The 19,221-nt window shown below is 37.9% G+C and overlaps 1 protein-coding gene across 1 annotated transcript in view; it reads left to right on the top strand.

Moving 5' to 3' along the window:
• The first annotated feature begins 652 nt into the window (after positions 1-652).
• The window catches only part of Fryl (FRY like transcription coactivator), a 242,248-nt gene continuing 223,679 nt past the window's right edge, over positions 653-19,221 (top strand). The window contains exon 1 of the mRNA XM_046459167.1: positions 653-872. The gene's annotated coding sequence lies outside the window, so the exon portion shown is untranslated. The remainder of the gene's footprint in view (positions 873-19,221) is intronic.

Below are 19,221 nucleotides of genomic sequence, written 5' to 3'. Positions count from 1 at the left end.
ATGCCGGAGGAATCAAGGGTATGAGTAGGATGGATAGTGAGTAAAAACTTGAGTAAATTCAGGAGTTAGTACTATAATTTCAGGTATTCTAACTCAATGCAACCACTCCGTTCACTGGAACACAGTGTTAGGTTCCTCAGGATCCCAGAACCAGCTCTGATGTGTTACTCTTCTGAAGATTTTGAATTTTTCTCTTCTCCCTTTCCCGCTTCCCTCAATACAGGCTGTTAGTTTGTCCTCGACCCCTACCAACATTTAAAGGCAAAGGCGCTTAGAAAAAGGCAAAGTGGGGAAGACTTTGCGACTGTCTTTCTCAAATCGGTAAAGGGAGAGCGATAATGGGTAAGAGGCGTGCAGACTAGCCCCTTACTTGCCCAATCAGGTGCACAGGAAGATGTCCTTTTACCAATAAAAATAAAGTTCGCTTTCCGGAGGCGGGAGGATGAGCCTTGACTGCCAGTTCTCCAAAGCAACGTTAGAGGAAAGGACAGAGAGTGATTAGAGGTAGGGCCAACCCGGGAAAGGGGGCGGGGTGGAGGCGGGGGTAATCCTGAGCGGCGGCTGGGCTGGCCAGTGGAAGGTGAGGACTGCTGTTCCTGTTGTAGTGTTTCTCGCCAATCAGGAAGACGAGGAGGTGGGCGGGGCAGGGAAGGGGTGGGTAGAGCTCGCAGCACCGCCGGGCGCCCGTCGGGCTCTGGGAGAGAGAAATCCGGTTAAAATCAGAGTCGGAGGGAGGTTTAACCACAGATCGGTGCCGATCGGATTATTCCTTAAAGGGGACGCGCCATTGTCAAGAGATCGGAGCCTGGGGTCCGAGGGCGGGGACCGGCGGCGCCTGAGGAGCAAGGCAGCTGCACTTGGACTGGGGACGGGTAGGTGTTGCCTGGGTAAAGGCGCTTCATTTCACTTTCTTTTCCAGCCCCGGGGCAGGCGCCGGGATGCTCGCTGACTGGCGACTACAGCCCGGGCGGGAGATGAGGTCGCCGGCCCTCTCCCGGCTGCCCTTCCTGGTGGGAGCAGAGGGAAGGCGGGCCAGGATGGCTGGCAAGCTTCGCCTCCCGGGCGGAGACTCCTAACCGACACTGTGCCGCTGTGTAGCCCCCGAATCAACCGAAAACCCGTCGGAGCTACGGCGGGTCCTTGGGGAGCGCAGCGCGCCGGGCTCTCCCGCGCGCCTCCTTTTCCAGTGCCCGGCTCCACCCGCGTGCCCGCTCCACTCGGCGCGCGCCGCCGCCGCCTCGCGCGCCTAGTTTCTCGCGCGCCCGGCTCCCCCTCGCGCTCCCGGCTCTGCCGCGCGCCCCGCGCCCCTGGCTCGCCTGCTTCCCTCGCGCGCCTCCTTCTTGCGCGCCGGGCTCTGCTCGCACACCGCCTCCTCGCGGACTCGCGGGAACCGCCCGGCTGGGAGGAAGGCGGCGGCTGGGAGGTGCAGGGAGGTCGGCGGCCAGGGCTCCGCCACCCAGGCTGTGAAGGGAGGGCTTGGGAGCAAACTTAGCACAGCGGCTGGCTGCTCCCGGAGGAAAGGGGCGGCGGGGACCCGCGGCGCGCGCAGTGATCGCCACCCGGGCCGGGCATTGTCCGCTTGTTCCTTTGCTCTGGTCTCTCCGCCCACTGCCCGCGGTTGTCGGGAGGGGTGGGATGCGGGCTCCGTGCCCGAGCGGTCCGAGGCCGGCGGCGCACCCCCAGACCTGGAGCCATCCCGAGCCGGGGTCGGCCCCACGCGCTCAGCGGCAGCCTCCACCCGCAGGCGGGCTGGGCCTGCAGAGTGTCTTTGCTGCTCTCAGTCTCCGTACCAGTTCAGGCGCTGAGCTTGTCCCTACAACTTTTCTTTGCCGTTTGATGGAAGTTGTTGCTTCCGGGCGGCAGGTTCTTTGGTCATAGACTCTTTCTGTATTCTTGAGAGGCTGATTTCTAGGGCGAAATGGTTCTTGGTTGCTGACGGTCTTTACTACCATCACAGTTTCATCCAACATCGCATTTCTTGTGCATCTGCAATTATATGGGACCTTTAACCTCTCCCGGGCTACAAGAAAAAAACAAGGGGGTTGTTGAGAGGCAAGAGCTCAAGGTAAAGCTAAATTTGACGAACTGTGCAAAGTGTTTCTTGACGTTCCTGGCTGAGGCTGTTTTGGAAGGGTAGAGAAAAGACCCCCCCTTCCCCCGCCCCGCCCAAAGTTGCCAGGGTCTACAGGATTAGGAAATAAAACTTTTGATGACAATAAAGTTGGTTTTATAAAATGCCATTCTACCTAGCCGATAGCATCTGTAAAATTGATTTCTGCTACTGAACTTGCAGGTATTATAACAAGCCCGAGCAACTTTTACTACAGGCAAAGCATAAGAGATCTTTTCATTTTGAGCATTAACACTATGCTGTACCTGTCAATAGTTGCTAAAGAAGTAATACAAACAGCACATCCATTGACTAAGTCTTTATTTAGAAAATAATGTTTTTAGAGGCATGTCATTTTTGACAGTTTCTTGTGCAGTGCTTTGTAGAGTACTTGAATGTGAAAGTTACATCCGTATAAACAAAGTAGCATTGGGTATGTTATTCTATGGTTGTCTTCTTCTTCTTCTTCTTCTTCTTCTTCTTTTTTTTTTTTTTGCTACTCATTATCAAATATAACATTGCAGTTTGTCTTTTTTTCCCATTGCATGTTACAGTATTTTGAAAAAATTACTTCTTTAGGAAGGGTGAATTTTGTTGGAACATCTGGCCCGTTGTTGTTGTTTAAAGCAATACTGACTTTTAAAAGTATGTGTTGATTAACTGGCTGTCTAGTAACTTCTGAATAGCATGGAACATTATTAGTTCCCAGGCTCAGGAATAACAACACAAACCCAGAGACTGTAAAAGGAAACTAAAAGCTGGTTTCAGATAATAATGTTTGAAAGATTATTCTTTATACATATGTTAGGAAATAAGACACAAAAACAATTGTTAATAGTCATCTTGATGGTGCCTGGCATTGTTATACCTTACATTCCTCCTCCTCCTTTTTTTTTTTTCTTCTTTTCTTCCCCTTCCCATTCTCTTCTGGGAAGGGTATCAGGTGAGCTTTGAGGCATACTCTTCCTTTCATCTCATTATAGAATGTAGATAAGTTTCAAAATTTCCATCTGTGTTTTTTAAGAGCTTATTTAAACAATAGGGGAGAGAATTTCTGAACTTTTAAAAGAGCACATAAAAATAAAATGTTAAAAAATGTATCTTTGAATAGCTAGGCTGAATTTCCCGGACAGCATATTCTTTTCCAGTTTGCTTATCATATTGTTTTAAGCACACTGTTTCATTTATGTACATTGCCAAGACATTTCTTGAGTTGTGGATTGTGCCTTGAGATACTTGGGAGGTGGGCTGTCCTCCATTTCTGTGCAGATCCACCGCATCACTGTGTACTAGAAAAGCCCAATAAACTGTTGTCCTAGGCCTTTGTGACAGAAAAAGATAATGTCCTGTAAAGATTGTTGAGATAATTAAAAATTTCTTTGACAATTAAAATTTTTTTTGACAAGTTACAATAAAAGAACAGCAATTGGTTTAAAGTCAGTAGAAAATATTCTAATTTAGTTGCTCTTTATTTTGTGTGAGATTGTGATTAAGTTTTACAGTATGTTGTTCAGACATCTTTCTGATGGTGATCATTTATGATCACAGTTATTAAAACTAGATTGAGGCTGGGACTATAGCTCAGTTAGTAGAGTGCTTGCCTTGCATGCACAAGGCCCTGGGTTCTAATCCCCAGCACCACCAAAAAAAAAAAGAAAAAAGAAATATTTGGGCTGGGGTTGTGGCTCAGTGGTAGAGCACTTGCTTAACATGTGTAAGGCATTGGGTTCAATTCTCAGCACCACATATAAATACATAAAAATAAAAAGTCCGTTGACAACTACCCCCCCCCCAAAAAAAAAAAAAGAAAAAAAAAAAAAGAAAACAAACTAGATTGAATCTGCCAACATCTGTTAAGTAGCCTTTTCTTTAAGGAATATGATGGGGAGATAAAGTGGAAGTGGATGACAGTCTTGCTCCCAAATGTATCCAGTTTCATGGCAAGAACCAAAATTACTCTCCATAGGAAAAAGTGGGCGTGCATATACAGGCCAGGATTGGTGGTGTACACCTGTAGTCCCAGTGGTTTGGGAGGCTGAGGCAGGAGACTCGAAAGTTCCAGGTCAGCCTCAGTAATTTAGTGCAGCCCTAAGCAACTTAGTGTGACCCTGTCTCAAAAGATAAATAAACCAATAAATAAATAAATAAATAAAGCAAGTGAGCTAGGGAGTGGCTCAGTGGTTAAGCATGTGCAACACACACACACAAACATACACACACACAAGTGAAAAAGATTATGGAGTTTGATAAAAATCATTAATAGAAGTTGTATCATTAACAGGAGCTGTGTCATTTTTAAAGTACTTGAACATTTTTATTAGCCCACCAATATTCTATAAACAATGAACTATAAAGAAGCTTAAATATTTAGTTTTATTTGGGGGATAGTAGGTATATGTGTGTTTAAAAAAATTTCCTTATTACTTAAGTGTCACATGCTCATTGAAAAATATATCGAAATTAGAAATGTCACATAACACTGCTCGTGTCACATTGTAACTATTGCTAATGTTGCTGTTTATTCTTACAGTTTTTGTACTTTTATCCTCAGGATTGTCTTAAACTATTTCTTTAAAATTCTAATTAGTAAGTTGTGTTTACTGGGAATGGAGAAAGTGAATCATTTTTATACACTTTTTTATATTAATTTCCCTCAGTTCTGTAATTCTGGTTTATTTTACTATTTGTTAGGATACAAGGCTATCACTAGCATGTTTATGTTCAAAACATAGACTTCAAACTTTTCAAAATTGATCAAAACCAGTGAGCCAGAATATTTTACCTGCCTTTATACCCCAAGATTTTTGGAGTAGATGTTTGTATAATTTCTCCTTATTTCTTTATTCTCATTTCTAGAGAGAACTTTGCTTTAAGACTGCCATCACACTCCCAAGGAGAAATACAGGTTTATTCATGATCAAATCACAGAAGGAGGTTTTACTTTTAATTCTGGGTTGCTTCTTAAAATAAGGGAATTACAATTGAGGCTGGTGATGTAGGTGAGAATAGTCTATTGTTCTAGGTGCTTCTTTAAGCTAAACCAGTGGAGAAAAAGGTTTTCCAAAGGTTCCTAAATAGAAAACCCAGCTCAAGCTTCCAGGTGGCTTAATCAGCTGGAAATCTCCATTCATTAGTAAAATTTTAAGAATTGTGCCTACTGTGTATACTAAAGTAGGCTTGAGGATTAATTCTATTATTCACGGGTTTGTTTACTGCTCTGCCTAGCTTTTTCCAAGGTCTCTTAGCTGACTGACCTGATCTTCCACAGGAGTTGTATTAAGGTCCATAGAGCCTGTTGAATTAAACCTGGGAGCACTAGTATTTTTGTTTATTGCTGTTCACTGTGGCAAAACATTGCTGAAATAATGCAAAGCAGATATATCTTTCCTTATTCTTTACAGCATTTATTAATTTCAAAGAACACTTTTCTAATACTTATCTCCTGTAGTCCCCACCATGGTCTTTTGGCTGGTTATAGTATCCTAGCAAATAATTCATTTTTTGCTGATAGAGTGGTAATACATATTTTTAAACCCATTTTGTCCCATTGTCTCAGATATGGAACACCTATGAAAACTTAAAACATACTATTTATGGTAACTTAGAAATAATGATGTTTTTCAAGGTCTATTTTTTTTGAGATAAGTAATAGATTATATAGTATATATGTATATATATATATATGTATATATATACATATATATAGTGTGTGTATACATATATATATAGTGTGTGTGTATATATAGTATGTATATATAGATATATATGAAATATAAGCTCTAGATTATGATTTTCAACTTATTTAATATATCTGTTTAGATTTTGTTGAAATAGTCACATAATTGATAACTTGGGACTAAATAGGTTAAGTGTAAATGCTGAAATAGATTCCTTTACCAGGATTTGTGTTTTTTTTATTATGAAAAAATTTTTTAATAAGTCATTTTTATTAAAAATGTAGCATGAAGTGTTTTTAACTTTTACAAAGTGGACCCCACCTTCTCTTCCTCTACCAACTTGATCTTTGTTTTAGTGGGAGAAAAAATTGAATTGTTAAGAAAGGGAGTTAAGAAAGGACTGTTAGTAATGAATTCATACAGGCTAGGAAAAATATCTGACCGAGGGTTCATCATATGGAGTTTGACTATAATTCAGCAATTTCGATTTGCCAACTTTTGTAAAGAGTTAACATTTTAAAATAACGGCTTCTTAGAAATGTAGTTCACATACCATACAATTCACCTATTTGAAATGTACAATTCAGTGGTTTTAGTATATTCTAGAGTTATGCTTCATTACCACAGTTTTATAACTTTTTCATAATTCCATTACAGCTCTTTCTCTGGACCCAGGCAACCACCGATCTACCTTATATCTTTATACATTTTCCTATTCTGGACATTTCATGTGGATGAAAACTAACATGTTGATAAATGTACATCCCTATGTAATTTGGTCCCTCTCCATGTGTATAACTCCTAGGAGCAGATCCAAGTAGGTGCTTTTATGTGTGTAGCTCCAGGTCTAGAAAGATTTTCTTTTCATTTCAGTGCTGGGGATGGAACCCAGGGTCTTGTGCAGGCTAGGTGAGTATTCTACCACTGAGTTACACCTCCAACCCAAGGATTTTCTTTAAGAGGAAATTCATCTAAATCCTTATTCTTCCTAAGCCTGAGGAAAAATGGGAAAAGAGACTTTTTACCCAGGGAAAATCATTAGACTCATTGTGACCCTTCTTCATGCTTATTTAATCATTTGGCAACTCTCTTCAAGTAAACAATTTATGTTCCACATTCTGCAGGCTCAACTTAATGGGTAGTACTTTATTTCACTTTTTTATATCAGGGATTTAACCCAGGGGCACTTTATCATTAAGCTACATTCCTAGCCCTTTATTTTTTATTTCTTATTTTGAGACAGGGTCTTGCTAAGTTGCTGCGGTTGCCCTGGAACTTGCAATCCTCCTGTCACAGCCTCCTGAGTCTCTGGAATTATAGGCATATGCCACCATCCCTGGCATGGGCAGTAATTCATAAAAAAATTAAAAGTACTTAGATAATTCTAATCATTGGTAAATGTAATGTGACTTTTGCATCTTATTGGGTCATATCATTTTATTTGATCAAAATGGTGCTTCTTGGTTTATCATGATACCTTTGTATGACATATTGGAAGTGACCTGGTAGGCACTTAATTGGTGCTTATTAATTGCCTGATCTCTATGATTGTACATTTCCGTCATCTTTTCTAGTCCTTATTTTCCATTGTATAATAATAATAAATTTATTGATTGCTTACTAAGTAAGGTGATAAGTACTTGTGTACTCTCTTTTAAAGTAGCAGGCTGCAGTTTATTTTTTGAGAATCTTTTGTAATTGTTTCCACTGATTGTAGTTTTGCAGCTTTTTAGGCATGCTTTTGTCTAAAGATTATTTTGAGTGACCATTTTTGATCAAACCCAAGTCTCTTTGATACCGGTGCTTTCTTGATCTTTCTAGGAGGTGTCAAAAGATTTTCACCAACTGCATCCTGTTGTTGAATGACAGCAATTGCAAGATACATCTTTATTTCAGAGCATCCATACTGCAGAGAGTTTAAAGGTTTTTTTTTTTTTTTTTTTTTGGGGGGGGGTGTTTGAAAGCTGATGAAAAAGGAACATTAGTTTGTTCACCTACTGTAATACAGCCTCATTTTTAGATGGTAAAATATTAACATGTATTCATTGTGTGAATAGATTTCAGCATGATACTTTAACTTCTTAGGAGTCTTTTTTTTTTTTTTTTTTTTTTTTTTTTGTGGTGCACAGTGCCTTGTGCATGCAAGGCAAGCACTCTACCAACTGAGCCATATCCCCAGCCCCTCATTTTGTTTTGTTCTATGATGCTGTTTGGTATGCCTCCTTATTTCATGGTATCTTTGTAGGTGAACTAATTTAGGTCATACCAAAGAATGCAGGAAAGACAAGTATAGTTTATAGTTTCATTTTCCATTTTAAAACTTAAGATAGATCATGCTGTCATTATACTGGTAAAAAATAATTAGTTTGGTGGTTCCATCTGTGTATCTAGAATGTCAATGAACTCACAACAGTTTATTTGCAGAAGAAACTTCAGCCATTCATGTCCTCAGACAGCAACACAGAAACCACCAAAATTTTTTTTCTTGTATTTATTTACTTAGTACCAGGAACCAAACCCAGGGGTGCTTAACCACTGAGCCACATCCCCAGCCCTTTTTATTTTGAGGCAGGGACTTGCTAAGTTGCTTAGGGCCTCACTATGTTGCTGAGGCTGGCCTCAAACTTGTGATCCTCCTGCCTCAGCCTTCTGAGTTGCTGCGATTATAGGTGTATCCCACTGTGCCTCATATTTTGTTTCTTGGGGAAACTGTTCCTTTCCAAGTTATGTCTGTGTTTTGGAGTTGATTTATGTATTACTTTACTGTTAGCTGTTGTGACTTTGTTCTTATTACACCTGCCTGTAGTAGTCTCCTGTCTCCCATCCAAGTATTAACCAGGTCTGAGCCTGCTTAGCTTTTGAGATCAGATGAGATCAGCACATTCAGGGTGGTCCTTCTCTTTCTAATTGGGTGTGCTTATGAGAATAGAGCATGTAACTATACTTGCTGAATAGTGGATAAAAATGATAGCTCATTGTGGGATCTGGGATCTGCATGAAATTATACTATTAGAATTTTGTTATAGAGGTTTTTATTGCTTAGAAGACTCAGTTCTTTCTGGGTCTGGACTCTCCCATAGGTAGATGATGCTTCTGGATAGCAGAGGGTGGTATATCACAATGGTATAATTACCTTGTAGATGTTTAACGTTCTCTGAATAATGAACCTCATAAAATTCTGTCTTTTTAACTAATTTAAGTGGACAGAGAATACCTGTTTTTCTTCCTTCTTTCCTTCCTTTCTTTTTCTTTTGTGTATGTGTGTGTACCTATGTACTAGGAATGGAACCCAGAGCCTCATGCATGCCAAGCACCTGTTCCACCACTGAGCTGTATCCCCAACCCCTTTTTGAATTAATACACTAATTCTTGCAAGACCTATTAGAAACCCTATGCATGTACTCTTGTATGCATTGGTATTTTGTTTGTTCAATTACAGAAACTAATGTAATTCAATGAGCAGAAATTAAAGGCTTTAAAGAATGATGAGGCTGAATGTAAAATAGCCACATGTGCCTGTGGCTATTTTATAAATATTTATATTTTTCTGTGGTAGTCTGTTTTATTTGAGGTAGAATTATCTTTGTAGATGCCGTTTTCTGGGTTTGTGTTGATACAACTTAGACTATGTCTTGTATTTAATATTCTTGGCAACACTGAACCTTTAGTATATTTTCAATAGATATTGTTTAGAGTTTTTTTAATATTTATTTTTTAGTTGTAGTTGGACACAATACTTTTATTTTATTTATTTATTTTTATGTGGTACTGAGGATCCAACCCAGGGCCTCGAATGTGCTAGGCCAGCACTCTACCGCTGAGCCACAACCCCAGCCCCTTGTTGAGAGTTTCAATCATACATTTTTTATTGTTGTTTAACTTTTTTCTGTTGTAGAACTTATAGTCATAATATTTCTATCCATTTCTATTTTTGTGAAGAAACTATTTAAAATAAATTTTATTATGTATATGTCTGTTTTATTGTATTATGTATAGACAGCATGATTTTTTAAAATTTGTTCTTTTTAGTTATATATGATAGTAGAATGTATTTTGACATATCATACATATATAGAGTATAACTTCCCATTTTTGTGGTTGTACATGATGTGGGGTTATACTGGTTGTGTATTCATATATTCCACATGATACATATTTAAAGAGTTCTTTTAATTTTTTTTTAGTTGTTGATGGACTTTTATATTATTCATTTATTTATATGGGGTGATGAGAATTGAACCCAGGCGCTTCACCACTAAGCCACAACTCCAACCCCACAACATGATAGTTTAAGATGTGTACCATATATATGGTAAAATGGTTACTGTAGTGGAACAAAGTAACCTATCCATCTTCTCACCTAACCATTTTCTCCCACTGTGCCCAAAGCAGCTATAATTTACTGATTTAACAAAAATATCAAATACAGCATACTATTATTATTATTTTTTAAATATTTATTTTTTAGTTTTTTAGGTGGAAACAATATCTTTATTTTTATGTGGTGCTGAGGATTGAACCCAGTGCCTCACACGTCCTAGGTGAATGCTCTACCACTTGAGTCACAACCCCAGCCTACAGCATACTATTATTAACTATTATTTTCATGTTGTTCATTAGCTCTTTTGCTTATTCACCTATATTTGCTACTTTAACTACCTTTGTTTATCCCTTTGCTGTTTTATTCTGTATATATTTGGTCTTTTAAAAAATGTTTTTAGTCATAGGTGGGGATAATACCTTTATTTTATTAATTTTTTAATATGGTGCTGAGGATTGAACCCAGTGCCTCATATGTACAGTGTATGTACCACTGAGATACACCCCCATCCTTATTTTTATTTTTTTTTAAAGATTCCACATATAAGTGAAATCATGTAGTATTTTCCTTACTTTATCTGGTATATTTAATTTACCAGATCCATCCTTGCTTTGGCAATTGGAAAGATCTTCTTAAAGACTGAATACTGTTCCATTCATGCCCACCTACCCCACAGTTTCTTTGTTCATTTGTCCATTGATGGACACCTAAGTTGTTTTCATGTCTTGGCTATTGGGAAAAATACTGCAGTGAACATGGGAATTGAGATATCTTTATGAGGTGATGATTTCATTTCCTTTGGGTATATGCCCAGAAGAGAGATTGCTGGGTCATATGGTGGTTCTATTTTTAATTTCTTTAGGAATCTCTGTACTGTTTTTTGGAATGCATGTACTAATCTAATCTACATCCTTGTGCACCAACAGTGCACAAGTATTCCCTTTTCTCCACACTCTCGTCAATACTTCTATCTCTTGTCTTTCTGATAATAGCTGTCCTAACAGGTGGGACACAGTATCTCACAGTGGTTTTAATTTGCATTTTCCTGATGGTCAGTAATGTTGAACACCTTTCTGTATATCTGTTGGTCATTTTTACATCATCTTGCCCATTTTAAAATCAAGTTTTATGTTTTCTTGCTCTTGTATCTATATTCTTGGATATGAACCCCTTATCATATATGTGATTTGCAAATATTTTTTTTCCAAATTTGAGCATTGTCTTTACATGTTGTCATCTGTTCCTTTGTCCTGCAGAAGTTTTTTAGTTTGATGTAGTGTCATTTATTTTTTCTTTGTAGTGTGAGCTTTTGGTGTAATCCAAGAAATTATTGGTAATGTCAATGACAAGGAGCTTTTCCCCTATGTTTTTTTCCTAGGAGTTTTATGATTTAGTCTTTTTTCTACTTCAAGTTGACTTTTGATTATGCTGTAAGATAAGGTCCAGTTTCATTATTCTGCATGTGGAAATCCAGTTTTCCCAGCACATTTATTGAAGAGACTGTTCTTTTCTCATTGTGCCTTTGGGCACCCTTTTTAGAAATGAGTTGACCATATATGTTTGGATTTATTTCTGGGATCTCTATTCAATAACCATGGTCTATATGTCTGTTTTGTAATTTTATGATACTGTTTGAATTATGATAGTTTTGTAATATAATTTTTAAAGGAGGAAGTGCGATCCTGCTTCCCATTTAATTTTTTTCTCAGAATTCTTTGACTATTAGGTGTCTTTGTAGTTCCATATGAATTTTAGAGTTATTTTTTCTATATCTGAAGAATGCTATTGGGATTTTGCTAGGGATTGCATTGATTCTATATATTATTTGAAGTGGTGTGGACATTTTAGCAATATTAGTTCTTCTGATCCATGAACATGGACTGTTTTTCCATTTATTTGTGTTATGGTGAATTTCTTCCATCAGTATAGTTTGTACACTAAAGGAGGTCTTTCACCTCCTTGGTTAAATTTGTTCCTTTTTGTTGTTATTATAATTGAGATTGTTTTCTTAATTTCTTTTTCAGATAGGTCATTGTTAGTGTATAGATGCACAGTGGATTTTTGTATGTTGACTCCGTATCCTGTGATTTCACTGAATTCATTCATCATTACTTCAGGCGTTTTGGTGGAATCTTTAGGGTTTTCTCTGTATGAGGATATAAGATCATGTCATCTACAAATTGAGACAGTTTTATTTCTGCTATTCTGATTCAGATCTCTTTATTTCTTTTTCTTCCCTAATTGCCCTGGCTAGGACTTCCAGTACTTTGTTGAATAGAAGTGGTAAATGTGAATACCCCTGAGTTGTTCCTGATCTTTAAGGAAATCTTTCAGCTTTTCACTGTTGAGTTTGATGTTGGCTGTGGATCTGTCAAATATGGCATCAGTGAAGTTCAAATTATAAAATTAAAATAATAAATACATATGATCTTATGGAATTTTGTTTTCACTACAATGGCTTGATCATTGTAGGGTTACCTGAGGGGTACAAGTATTCCACTTTGAATTTAATACATTTTGATGATTAAGTAGTAGAAATATAGTAGGTCTGGTATGATTTTTTTTCTGAGGATTTATATAAATTGTTTGATAACTCCCAATTTCTGAAATCACAAAATCATATTGTTTCTTTTTTTCTTTCTTTCTTTCTTCTTCTTCTTCTTTTTTTTTTTTTTTTTTTTTTTTTACAAATACAAGCGAAGCTGGTGTCATTCTGGAAACACTCATTAAATTCAGTCAACATAATTATTTCCTTTCTTTTGGGACCTGTGCCTTGTTGCTGCTTAACCCCAATGCTTCCCACAGCTCTCCCTGGAGAATGGTATAAAAGATGGATTTTCTTTAACAACTGTATTTTTGTGCTAGAGGTGATAGAGTCATTATAACTTGGGTATCTATTGTTAAAAATAATTAAAGTTTGTTTTCTTTCATTGTATACTTTGGATTTTATTCCTGGGTGTAGCAAATTTCGGTGCAAAACTAAACGTGAGACATATAGAAATCCTTGCTAAGCCCTCCTGTATCCCCCCGCCCCCCCCCCACTGTAAATGAAGCACATGACATAGTGCTTGTGGTAGACAGAATCCTAGACCTCTAAGGATATCCACATCCTAATCCCTGGGACTTTTTGAGTGTTATGTTATCTGGCAAAAGGGAAATGTGGTTTCAGCTGGAATTTAAGTTGCTTATCAGCTGACCTCAAAATAGGGAGTTTATCCTGGAATGTCAGGTGGGCCTAATGTAGTCATGAGAGTCCTTAAAAGTAGGAGCAGGAGGCAAATGAGTCAGAACCAGTGAGAGTGTGTCATGAGAAGGAATGAACAGGCCGCTGCAGCCTGTGTAAATTGGAACAGGTAGGAGAATGGATTCTCCTTGGAGCTTCCAGTGAGGAACTCAGCTTTGCCAACACCTCGATTGTTAGCCTGGTGAGACCCATTTTGGACTTCTGACCTCGAGAATTGTAAGATAAATTTGTGTTGTTTTAAGCTACTAAGTTGATGATAATTTGTTACAGCAGCCATAGAAATCTGATTTAGTGCTTACTTAGTACACATTAGGAGCTAAGTAAGCATTTTCTTTCTCTCTAACCTGCTCAGTTTAACCCTGTCTACTTCAACACTCCTGCGTATCCCTTTTCAGAGAAAAAGATGTCCTTTATCTTTTCTTCACTTGAGGCCCAGAATCCCATACTCTCTTCCACATTTTCCTTCACCTCCCATATCTTCATTTCTTTTCTGTCTTTCCTGCTGTGTTGAAATATGCATAGAGTTGTCTTATTTGGGGAAACCTGCTTGATCCTGACTTCCTCCAGTTACCACACTAATCACCCAGATGAACCAAACAACCTTATGTGTTTGCCAAAGTTATCTGATAATTTTCACTTTAATTTTAATTCTTTTTAGGCTTATTAGGTGTGATATGAATTAATGTAAGTATTTGATACCCTTTCATAAGCAATGTGATAGGTGTGATAAGCTTGGGAAAGAATGGGAAGAATTTACCATTGTAGACAATTAGTAAATTATCAAGTCCTTAGTAAGCAACAAAGAGGAAGCACCAGATGACTGAGTGTTGGGGTGAGTGGCAGAGGCAGTAGTAGGTACCATAAAGGGCGAAGTAGGGCCGTCTTTTAGACTATAAACAGTCTCTAAAGGCTTTGTAAAAGGGATGTTTAAGCTAGGAATATACTCTTAAAGGAGCTAGGGAAATTGGCTTCAATAAAATAATTCATATTTTGAGAAATTCAAAGGTTTACCAGTTATATTGTAATTTTTGTAAACACATGGGGAAACATTCCTTTTCCCATTGAACTTTTTATGGTTGAGTAAAAACTTGCAAAATTTAAAAAGTTGTAAATTTAAATTATAGTAAATTAATAACACATTTGTCTCAAGTAGGCCATGATGAGACATCTTGATTCCCTGTGTTGCTTTGAGTAATACATATTGCTTTTTTATCATTACATTTTAATGTTAGTATAAAAATCTCAGTATATGTTTTGAAATCTACTATCATCTAATCAGTAATGTTTATGTGCTTAAAAACATTGACTGTGATTATATTTTTAAATGAGAGTATTTCATGGGCCCAGTAAAGACAACCAATGTCAGACTAACCTTCTTTTTAGAAAGGATTATTAGACTGTGGGTCAGGAGAAAGTAGAAAATATAGTATAACTGGATTTCAGTCAGGTTTTACATTTGATGTTGCCATGTTGGCTGGATGACTGATAATACATTCAGGTGAAAATGTGATTAGTTGAATAATACCTCCAAATATTAGTGGGTAATGAATAGGTAACAACTGGAGAGAAATTTCTAGTGGCACGATGAACTTCATTTTTGCATTTTTTGTGATAGCATGACCATTTTGTAATACTTATTTCTATGTATATCAGATTTTTGGATGACATGGATTTTTTTTAGAGTTAACTTATTTAAAATAACAGTTCTGACTGAAATCGTGGGCCAAGGCTAACATGATATTTTAATAGGACTTGCTGTGAAGTCCTATACATGGGTTCAGAAACCAGCTGCACAATTATAGGGGTGAAGGAGATGTGGTTGAATACAAGCAACTTTGGTATTTTAATTACTGTAATAAACTCAGCATGGACATAGAATATAATGTGACTACCAGAAAGCTTCACAAAATCTTAGTCTGGACGAACAAGAGGAGGAGGCTCAGAAGAGGGCGGGTGTTAGGCGTCTGCTATTGGTATGGTACACAATGCTATTTGCAATTGAGTGTACTGTTCTGTTCTGGAGGTAATGTTTCAAAATGAGTCAGAAAACAGAAAATAACGTGTCAGTGAGGATATGGAGAAATTGAAGCCCTCATACATTGCTGTGACAATGTGGAATGGTATAGCGGCTGTGGGAAACACTTTGGTTCCTCAGATACTTAAACATGGAATTACCGTATGTCCCAGGTATTCCACTCTTAGACGTGGACTCCAAAGAAATGACTTCAAGTATTCAAGCAAATACTTTGGATAATGGGTATGTCAAAAAACAGTTAGAAAGGAGAGATCTGATTAGAATAACTATTATCAAAAGACAACAAATATCAAATGCTGGTGAGGATGCAGAAAAAGGGCACTCTTATACACTGCTGGGGAACTGTAAAGTAGGGCAGCCATTGTGGAAAACATGGAGGATCTCTGGAAAACTAAAAGGATAGAACTACCTACTATGTGATCCACAATTCCACTCCTAGGGTATTTATATCCTGAGAAAACAAAATCGGTCTTTCTAGGAGACATCTGTACTCTCCTGTCTGGAATCAACCAATTTGGGTGTCCATTGAGGGGTAAATGGGTCTGAATTAAAAAAAAAAAAAAAAGTAAATGTAGAACAATAAATAGTATTTAAAGTCTAGAGATAAACCCTTGCATTTATGGTCTGTAAATATTTTTTTTCCCTCTCCTGAAAAGGGTGCCCAGATATTACTGTAAATAAAGGGAAAGAAGAGTCTTTTGAACAAATAGTGCTGAGACAAATGGATTTCCATTTTGAAAGAATAAATGTGAACCCCTTCCTCATACTGTACACAAAAATTAACCCAAAATGGATGATAGACCTAAATGTAAGGGCTAAAATTATAAAAACTTTAGAAGACAGTATAAGTAAATCTCAATGACCTTAGGTCAGGCAAAGCCTTTTCTGAGTCAAGACCAAAAGCACAATCAACAATACATTAAACAAATAAATGGGATTTGATCACATTAAAAACATAGTTGTGTTGGGCTGGGGATGTGGCTCAAGTGATAGCGCGCTCGCCTGGCATCCGCGTGGCGCTGGGTTCAATCCTCAGCATCACATAAAAATAAAATAAAGATGTGTCCACCGAAAACTTAAAAATAAATATTAAAAAAATTCTCTTTCTTAAAAAAAAATAGTTGTGTCAAAGGGCACTGTCAAAGTGAAAGACAATCCACAAAATATGTGAAACTATCTTCAAGTCATATCCAGTAAAATAAGAGACTTGGATCTAGACTATGCAAATAACTGTCACTACTCAATAACAGATAATCCAATTAAAATGATGAATTAATTGGTGAGTTTTATGGTATATGAATTACATCTCAGAAAAAGCTGTTAAAAATGAGTCAGATGGAATATTGAACTGTAGATGACATCTGATTTTCCTGACCTTTCTTTTACTGCCCATGGCTGCAAAAAAAAAAAGTGTCTTTTTTTTTGGCTTAGGTGCTAAAAGGCAAGAAGTAGGGGATGGGGGTGGCGTGCTGTGGCTCTGGATCTTCCTCCTTTTTCAAAATTGATTTGAGAAACTTCAGAACTTGCAGAAAAGTTGTGAGAATAGTAATGTGACTAATTACTGATATCAGTGAGTCAAATGGAATATGCTCAAAGATTTCTAGTCTCGTGATAAGATTCAAAATTAAAATCTTTCTCTGTTATCCCCCAAATTTTCACAGCTGTACCTTTTATACCCTCAAGATTGTAAACATTCTCCCTGTTCTGTAGCTTTAATTAAGTCTTTGGTGCTTTAATTTTAGCTTGATCCTGAGTCTTTTCATTATCTTACAAATATTCACTGTAAAGCAGTGAGTTATAGTTACATTTTCTTTCCTACTTGTCCAGTGTCATGACCCCATGCCAATAAAAGGAAGATGTTCACGTTTCAAGGTCAAATGGATTTTCTTTCTGGCAATCCATCAGTTGTTCAAAGTGGTGTCACATTCCCCTCCACACACTTGAATCATGATTCCTTGAATAGCCCCCTTTTGTATCATTTTGGTTATTTTTGTGCATTTAACAGAATATTGAACTGTAGGTGACATCTGATTTTCCTGACCTTCCTTTTACTGTCATTGGCTGCTGTGACTCCAAGCATCTTTTTCTTACTTATGTTCTAAAAGGCAGAAAGCGAGGATGGAGTGGGTGCTGCTGTGTCTGGATCTTCATCTTTTTTCAACATTTTTTGAGAACTTCAGAATTTACAAAACGTCATAAAAATGGTAATGTGAACTCTTGTCTAAGTTTTACCTAAGTTCATCAGTTAGAACTATTGCTGTATTTGCCTTTTCCTTTCTTTGTCTTGTTTCTATATCTGGGTCTGTATCTAGTTGTAGCTCTAGAGTTGTTTTTACTTTGGTGAATTTTTTGAGAGAAAGTTGCAGATAGCATGACTCTCTACCCTTAAAAACTTCACATATCATCAAAGCAAAGGCCTTTCTTCAAACAATCATGGAACAATGATTTGGTTGAGAAAGTCTCACATTGTTAATATTTGTTTGCTTTTGTGGTACTGGGGATTGAATCCAGGGCCTTGTGCATGCCAGGCAAGCACTTTACCACTGACCTACATCTCCACAGTGTTAATGGTTGCAGGTTGCATTCTCTGGGAAGCAGATGCTCAGACAGAATTACAGCTGTACAAAAGTAAAGGAGGGATCAGGATCAGACAGGTGAGGCTGTTAGCCTGTGATTTTACTCAGTCTGCTGGTACTAGGGGCAGACCAGGGCTCAGGATGGTCCATTAGAGAAGCTCCGCGGTGGGTAGAAATTGCTTGACTTCAATCACTGCCTTTCAGCTGTGGCCTGGGGCTGTATAGAGAATCCTGTGACTCTGTCTTGAAAACCATAGCTGACTTGAATGAAATGAAGACTGGAAGCTCTTAGTTAACTTTACTCCTCACACCTAGCAGTGAGTCTTTGGAATGTGAGTGGGACCAAAACAAAACAAACTACAACACAACAAATCAACAACAACAACAGCAGCAAAAACAAAACAAACAAACAAACAAAAAAATTGAGTTCCTTAACAAGGAGGAAGGGCCAGGGACAGACAGCAGCATTCTGTTGGAGTTTTCTGTTGCATCTCTCTCTCTCTCTCTCTCTCTCTTTTTTTAAATTGAGAAAAGAAACTGCATTTTTGTCATTAAGCCAGCTTCTTAATTATTCTGGCTTTTGAACAGCATTCGTTCCTTTCTTCCTTTCATGGAGTTCACCAGTTTTCTGATTTAATAGGGTGAATTATTGTCTATTCCTGCCTCCCAGCTGCCATCCTGGGATTTCTTTTTCATTCCACTCTTGGATCCTTTCCACTGCTTCTTGTGTATCTCATGTCAGATTTTATGGGTTTGCATCCTGGTTTTACTAAAGGACACCTTCAAATAAATGTTGTATTCTGCCTTGTCACTTGATTGATCATTTGTACCTAAAAGTCGAGGCCAAAATTACTTCACTTTGGAGAGTCTTGAGACACTGGCCTGTCTTCTGCGATTGGGAGCTTGTGATTTTTTTAATCAGATTCCTGATTCTTGTGTTTTTTTTTTTTTTTTTTTCCCTCGCACATTATTTAAAAATGATCTTTTCTTGGTTGCTGTAGAATTTCACAGAATTTGTCTCTTTTTCCCATGGAACAGAGGGTATTCCATCCCACTCATTCATTTATTACCTGGCTCCCTATCTTATTTTGTACCTCTAATGTTGATCTTATGTCTTTTTTTTGTTTGTTTTTATTTTTTAGTTGTAGTTGAACACAATACCTTTATTTTATTTATTTATTTTTATGTGATGCTGAGGATGGAACCCAGGGCCTTGCACATGCTAGGAGAACATTCTACCGCCGAGCCACAACCCCAT

The sequence above is a fragment of the Marmota monax genome, unplaced genomic scaffold (genome assembly GCF_021218885.2).
Source record: "Marmota monax isolate L192 unplaced genomic scaffold, Marmota_monax_Labrador192_F-V1.1 WCK01_AAM20220418_F8-fsc00025, whole genome shotgun sequence".
Taxonomy (NCBI): Eukaryota; Metazoa; Chordata; class Mammalia; order Rodentia; family Sciuridae; genus Marmota; species Marmota monax.
This window is presented reverse-complemented; position numbering and strand designations above follow the sequence as displayed.